This window comes from Amphimedon queenslandica, unplaced genomic scaffold, assembly GCF_000090795.2.
Source record: "Amphimedon queenslandica unplaced genomic scaffold, v1.1 AMPQUscaffold_13449, whole genome shotgun sequence".
NCBI lineage: Eukaryota > Metazoa > Porifera > Demospongiae > Haplosclerida > Niphatidae > Amphimedon > Amphimedon queenslandica.
In genome coordinates this window covers 38,043-45,906 of record NW_003546315.1, presented here as the reverse complement: position 1 = coordinate 45,906, position 7,864 = coordinate 38,043, and the positions used below count along the sequence as shown (strand labels likewise).

Sequence of the window (7,864 nt, the reverse complement as noted above, 5' to 3'; positions counted from 1 at the left end):
AACAATAAAGGATTGTAGTTGTTGACACGTACTTCTTTTTTTCTTGTTTGAGATAATATATTTTATTGCATGTTTCAAGCTATTTTCAACATCATTAATGCAAATACTATCTCATACTGGTCTAGGAAAATAAAATTGGCATCCAGAAGCATATGTCTTGCCCACTTTCATATTTTGTTCGCTGTGATATTTTTGTGTTGTCAAATTTTCACAGATTTCGCATTTTTTGCCCAATCGCAAAAATTTAAAACTCAAAATTGTGATAGATGTTGTCAAAAATTAATTAATCATTCAATTATTAACTCTTTAAGGTCTTAGCATTAGCATCATGGCTTTGTACAAGTATTTCAAATCTAAATGTCAAACTAAACCTCCTCCATCCAAATATGATGTCTTAACAGATACTCATGACCCCTCAATGTCATCCTTAATTCTTCCAGCAGCTACTGAAGCAGCCAATGAAATGGTTAAAATGGTATCAGATAAACCACATAATAAAACAAGTACCTCTTGTGGACAGTATCAAGTGTTTTTACCCCATTAGAAAGCTGTCATTGCTAAATGTGCTATAGAAAATGGAGGAACAAAAGCGATTTGAAAGTTACAAAGAATTTATCCTGGAAGGCAACTTAAAGTAAGCAATTAGAACTTGGGTTAAGAAATACAATACCAGTTTCAGACAGACACATACGACTGTAAAGGAAATAAAGAGCAAGAAAAGAGGGAAACCATTATTACTAGGGGATGAATTGGACAGTCAAGTGAAGGCATACCTAATTAAGGCTAAGAGACAACGGAGGTGTCATTAACTAGGCAATAGTTAAGGCAACTGCCATTGGTATTGTTCTGCATCATGACATGAGATTACAGAAAGAAAATGGTGGTCACATTGTTACCAAGCACTGGGCACAGAGCTTTCTTACTCGTATGGGTTACATAAAAAGGAGGGCAAGTTCAAAAGCTAAGGCTTATCCAGAAAAGTAGATAAAAGTTAAGGCACAGTTCATTTTCGATGTAATGTCTATTGCTGTAATGGGGAATATACCACCTGAATTAATCATTAATTGGGATCATACTGGTCTCAATTATGTTCCCGCTTCAAGTTGGACTATGGCTTTGAAGGGTTCAAAGCATGTTGAATTTGGGGGATTGGACGAGAAACACCAATTAACAGTAGTGTTTGCTGAAACTATTAGTGTTTTTTTCTCCCTCAAATTATATATCACGGGAAGACACCAAAGTGTTTGCCATTAATAATATTTCCAGAATCGTGGACACAACTTATTGTTGTAATTACTGGGCGAATGAAAAGACTACATAAGATTATATTAATATAATTCTCTTACCCTATATTGATAGCAAAAAAATGGAGCTTCATTTGTAATCAGCACCCATAATATTCAATCGATTCAAAGGGCAGTACACTCCTTGCATTATGACCCTTCTAGCTAGTCCTAACATTCAATTTGCTATAGTACCAGGGAATTGTACTCACAGACTTCAGCCCTTAGATGTCAATGCAAACAAAGCCATCAAAGAGTATTTAAGAGTAAGTTTCAAAGTTGTTATGCTGAAAGATTAAATTCATCATGAGAGAGTGGCACTTCAAATGTAGTTGATCTCATAATGAGTATCATGAAACCACTGGGAGCTGGGTTCGTAATGGAGCTGTATGATTACTTGCCATCAAAGCCTGAAATCATTGTAAATGGTTTTAAAGGTGCAGGACTGCTGCAATGAAAGTAATATCAAGGCAATTATTTAGGTACTATGAATATTTATTATTAGACAAGCAACTACTTATTGTATAATGAATGATAATTACAGTTTCGAATAGTTGTATGATTGAGTAATAGTAGCAGTTTTGAATAGTCTATTATAATTTTGAATAAAATGATTGATTGCTAATAACTGGGAAAACAAGAAAATTCTTATTTTCAAAACAGCCTAGAGCATTTTTGCTTCGCAAAAGTGAAAGTGCTCCTTTCGATTGAATAAAATTTGTATTCCAGAAGCAATAGAAAACAGACCACAATCAGAACCACAACTTTGTTTTTGCCTGGTAACAACCCAAACTTCTTTACATAAGAAGAAATTTTTTAAAACTTCAATTGTTTCTTCATCAAGACCTGAATATCCTGAAGCCTAAACATGAAGTACTTTCTATTCAATCATATTGGTAGGTAATATCCAATGATTTCTATCTCTGCAAGTACTATTTGAAGCCCATATTGTATTTTAATGTCGTCAGATCTTGCTTTGCTTTAATGGAAAGTGCAGCCGAGACCTTTCGAACATCTAAACGGACTTTTTAATACACTATGTGTAAAAGTAATGACCTCCATCAAGCATTCTTCTATCAGTTAACTTTTGTTTATTAACTAGTGTTACTCAATGTTTGTTAAAACTTTGCCACACTTTAGTTGTTTCTGTAATGATCTCTTCAAATTTAACGGTACTATCTTCAAACTTAATTCTTTTATCCAATGTTTCAACTGTGTCATTCTTTTCAGTTACACCTGCTATTATAGAACATTGTTAAAGACGAGACCGTACCTTTTCTAAGCGAGCAGCAGAAGGACTAGTAGAGTCAACATGGGAGTTCTAAACCTCCCTGTAGAAGATCCCTTGAATAGCATTGATGTCCTGTGACCCTACATTGAAGCAAACCTCCTTGCATGAGAACTTGGAACAGAGAGCAGATATGACTCTTGTGACTTGACCTACTACAGCATTACCATTCATCATTGCCACAGCATATGGGTCGTTATTGTTACCAGACTCCTTGATACAAGGCAATATATCTTGTGATAGCTCATGGATATCATTATAAACATGAAAACCACGCATACCAGACTCCATTGTGTAAGTAGTCATGCTTAGGTCTATTGATCGAGAATCCAGTCCACATATAAAATTATGTGCATAGAGCATGGTTTTAATGTGTTAATTAATGCAGTGGTGTGGTCTAAGTTGCATAATGGGTGTGGTTTACAAATTAACAGTTCAATTTGCAAAAATTTATTTTGCGAATGCTTCAAGAGCAGAAATTATTGAAATTTTAGCTTCTCAAAAATATCCTAGTATATGGAATTTCCAGCACTTGTGCATTTGGTATTTCCAGCAATTGTGCATTTGGTATTTCCAGCAATTGTGCATTTGGTATTTTCTTACCAAAAAGTTTAAATCTTGCGACGTTTTACTATCTGATAATATGACACATGATCTTATCTAGTATGAAAGAACAGACTTCTTCTGCACGATCAATACCAACAACAGGAGCATTTTCAATCCATAGAAGAATGTGATAATGAGGCGTCCATGTATTTGATATTCTTTTTTAACATAATATTGCTCTACTTTGCCTAAAACACCTCTCTGGAGAATGACTACATTAAAGAAATCCTTAAACTTGTATAAAAATTGTTGCAATACTGAAAGAAGGTCCTCAGTACACAATCCAGAAATACTGTGATTGTGGTGCACTATTCACTTTTCTTAAATATTGCACTATATCACCTGAAACGTATTCAGAGCAACTTAATTTTAGAAAGAGTGTTGGCGATCCATATTCACGAATCATTGCTTTGACTTCACCTTTCTCACAACACCGATATTGATTTGTGCCCATTATTGGAGCCCACATGGTGGTTAAACTGCCCTCAAATTCTTCATCTAATACATTTTCTTTTTAACGATCTGGAGGCGTAGCGCCCAGGTCGTTCCTATAATTGATTTCACCCACGTCCGATGTTTCTATAGTCAGTTTCATTTGAGTTGCCACAGGAAGTAAATCAATGTTTGCATCACAAAACATCATTCCTAGCCACACCCAAAATGGTGGCAAAGTGCAAGCAAACTCTTTCATTGAGCGTTTCTAGACCTTTTGTTGTCTATTTTATCCTTGCTTTGCTACCTTTCATTATAACTGGCTAGATTTTTTTTGTCACAAAGCTGACAAAGACCTCCAATACGGAAGATAACAACCTAGGTTGAGGGTGATGAAGAAAAACGGCGATCAAGAAGGCTGTGGACAGGTATAGCAGATGTTTCCCAGTAGTATAGTCTGCTAGTTGAATGCCTGCTACTTTAGAGGACCTTATTTGTCTGCTTTTATTTTATAAAATAAAAAAAATTAATTTTTAAAAATAATAATGAGATGCAAATTATATTCACGAGTGTGATGTAGCATAAATGTAATGATTCATCATGGCGGCTTCCTTTGAACTAGAGCGGAAGAACCCATTCAGAACCTTCCAGAGTACCTAGAGACTCAAAAATAGGTACAGATTTTCAGAAGAACCCGTTATGCAACTATACCAAGTTTCAGGTTGCTAGCATTAGTAATAAAAAAGTTATAAGGGGTGGTGCTTGGGCAACTCAACTGAAACCGACTTTATATATGTATGTTCACAGTAACATTTCTTTTTTATACATGTTGTATTAAAGAAATAACAAAATTGATAAGTCTTAGCAAACACACGCCCACGCTCCTTTCCGTAGTGGGTTTGGTCACAGATGGCAGCTTAAACATGGCACAAAGTGAAGAGCTTTGTAACAGCAAGGCAACATAGAGATACTGTCAAAACACTTCTCTAGAAGCATTATAAGGTAGAGAGAACTTCTTTAAGTCTTAATCATGACCAAGTTGTATTCGCAAGGTGGGTGAAATCAATTATATGAATATTTTTATCCTGTTATGCTTGTTTCTAATATTTCAGCAATAGTTTCACCAACATTGCCTCTTGTTGTTTTTAATAAATTTTGTATGCCAGTTTTTAAGGCCTTGTTAACTTTTAATCCGTAATAGTGCAAGTAATATGAATGATTTCTATGAAATTAGGAATCTTCGTTTAAAATTTTTGATTTTATGTATTCACTAAATGATAAAGTTTGTGCCGATCTGGAATGATGCACTCCATATTGTCCAGTTTAAAATAAAGTAGGAAAGCTTAACACAAAATGCTCGTCTATTGTTTATAAGCATGTCTGTTACATTCATTAATTTATATTGACTGATATCAGAATTTGTTGCAATTTTACAAGACTTCTAATGGTACATGCCAAAGGGTCTTCTAAATCTTGATCGTTTGCTTTTTCAAGCATTTTACAAGTAGTATTGCTAACAGCTTGTATAATATTTTTAGACATTTCATTAATAAAATCATCATATACATTTCTTTAAAGCCCATTCATTATTTTAATTTTTTAATGCTGCTTTTATTTTATTCAAATCAAGTAGGATATGCCAGAAATTAATTTAGTAGGCTGTCTATTAATAACAATATAAAGTTCTGGATTAGGCAAATGATTAGAATTTATACTGACCTCATTTAAGGTTTTCATTGCTTTTTTAATGGAAGGGGTAAATTAAAAATTGGACCTTTGAGAGCCTTCAAAGAATTATAGGTATGTACTTTTAAGTTCCGTGTGCCTAGCCTAACAATTGTCTGAAAACACTTGGCCCTCTGTATTAACTGGCAACTTAAAGGATCCAAATTTTCCAATTCTTTGGGTAGTGGCTCACACTTTAACCCATTGAACACACACTAATAATAGGTTTACCATGATTGCAAATATACATATTATTTAATACTGTAGGATCATTCTCTATAATTGTCACATGATAAGATTGCAGGTGGTATAGTGCCAATGGCCATACTTTCAACATCTACAAGCATTGGCTGCAGCACTCCAAAGGTGTTCCAATTAGAAACATGGTGACAGGAAATGTAACTAACAGTGTCATTTAGCCTTCTACAGTAGAGAACCAAGGTGGCATACAATCGTAAACACAACCCCAAGTGACAACCGTGTCATTGTTACTCACTGTAACTCAGGCTCAACCTTTTACAGTGTGATAAAAGTTATGAATCCAGTGTTAATGCTTGCATTATGTCATTGACATATTTATTTTAGGGTAGCTCTCAGAAATATACCTACGAGGTAAAAATTTTATATTCTAAAAGAAAAAGAGAGGCGGTGACAGCTTTTGTGGACAATACTCTCAATTTTTGTCTGTAAGTTAAGTAAAGGCTCATCTGCTAGATGAATTCAGTGACATGCTTCCAAAAGATCTCTCTTTTTTTGTGTTATTTTATAAAGGGTCATTGAAGAGGCTACTGGTAAACAAAGTTGATTTGAAATTGATGTACCAGCTGGATGGGACAGATTATATAAGCGGTAGCCTATATGTAAGGTTGAGGTTGATTTTTCAAGATGGCGACCAAATTTATAATTTTCAAATGATTATAACTCTTCTATCTTACCTTGTACGGCTTTATAAATGGCTTAGATGAGCTCTCCTTCACTGAGTGATTCTCCTGGTACCTTTAGAGTGGACTGTAGTGTAGCAGAAGGTTTTCTGTATAATAGGCCCAAATTCAAATTTCTGCAAAATTCTTCAGACTTTTTCTGCTTTCATCTTCTTGTATGCACCGGATAATCTTTTAAACTTGAGAACAGCTCAAGTTGACTTTCCATCATTCCTTGGAGCGTGAGTCAAGGACTACAAAGGTGCTTTCCATATCTTCATTCATATTAGATTATAAACTAGTCATTTGGGCGTGATATCACCTCCCCTTAAAATTAGTCGCCATTTTGAAACTTAATGCGCATGCTCAGATTTGCCATAGTGACTGACTGCACTGGGTGAATATTCGCTCTATTCTTCTCTTTCTCTGCATACTTGTGTGTTCAGCAGTGCGCAGACTAAGTGATTACCAGTTCTTTTAAGAGCTAATAGGTAAATTATTTTGAAATAACTCGAACAAATTACGCTACTTTTATCATAGAGCGAAATATAATCTAACAGAGCCGTCAGAGTGCAACATAATTTTACAGCTGCTCAGTTTTCATAATTTTAGACACCTGTACCTAAGCCAGATCACTAGACTTCAGTGTATTTCATTATACTTCTGATATTGGATATCATTGAAAAAAGTCTATACAGTTATTAACGACCTGGGGGCGTAGCCCCCAGGTCGTTCCTAAAATTGTTTTCACCGTCGCGCTATCTACATATATTTGTATGTCCACACTTACATTTCTTCTATACATGATGTATTGGAGAAATAACAATTTCAATTTGCCTTAGCAACCACCGCCCATGCATTTACGTCAAATGGGTGTGTCACAAAAAAACAAAATGGCGACTTCGAACAGTATTTTGTTGGGATAGATTTTGGAATCTATCAGGACTTCAGGAGCACTGGAGCAGCAAAATAACACATTAGAGTTGACTTTAGTAGTTACTAGAAGGAGCTATTAACAACTAATGATAGCTGTCTAATGCAAGAGGTAAACTAACTATTATTAACATTCATTAACATTCATTCTCACCATGCATAATAACAATTCTAGGAATATCACACTGGATACTACATGATCCACTAGTCAAGCCATCCACACTCACTCATGCCTCAAATGGCAAACATGACTGCACCATTGTGTAATAAAATGCTAGTATTCTTATTGAATGAATAAATGAGTGTTATATATAATGGGATACGACATTATAAATAATAATGATATATAATACAACTAGGCTTTAGTAATACTGGCTACGGTAATTACGGTTACTGGTAATAATTAGTTCAATAATATCAATGAGTCTGTCTAACTGTGAGGGCTGTCCCTGCCATGACCCCCTTCCTCTCCCTCCCCTGCCCCTTCCTCTCCCTCCTCTTCTTTGATGGTGGTGAGGTTGAGCGGACTGCCACCTCTCTCTCGCTGTTCCTCTATCTCCTCTCCCTCGCCCGCCTGGTTTACGAGGAGCAGAAGACCCGTCACCTCTACCACCACTTCCTGCTCCTGGTCTGCCTGCAGCTCCCCGGCCCCTTCCTCTCCCCGCTGTGCCACGACC

The 7,864-nt window shown here is 35.7% G+C and overlaps 1 long non-coding RNA gene across 1 annotated transcript; it reads left to right on the top strand.

The window, feature by feature from the left end:
- The first annotated feature begins 7,252 nt into the window (after positions 1 to 7,252).
- Positions 7,253 to 7,507, top strand: LOC109581283 (uncharacterized). The gene is made up of 2 exons (XR_002184582.1): positions 7,253 to 7,299; positions 7,363 to 7,507. It is a non-coding gene; the product is annotated as an uncharacterized LOC109581283 (long non-coding RNA).
- The last annotated feature ends 357 nt before the right edge of the window (positions 7,508 to 7,864 follow it).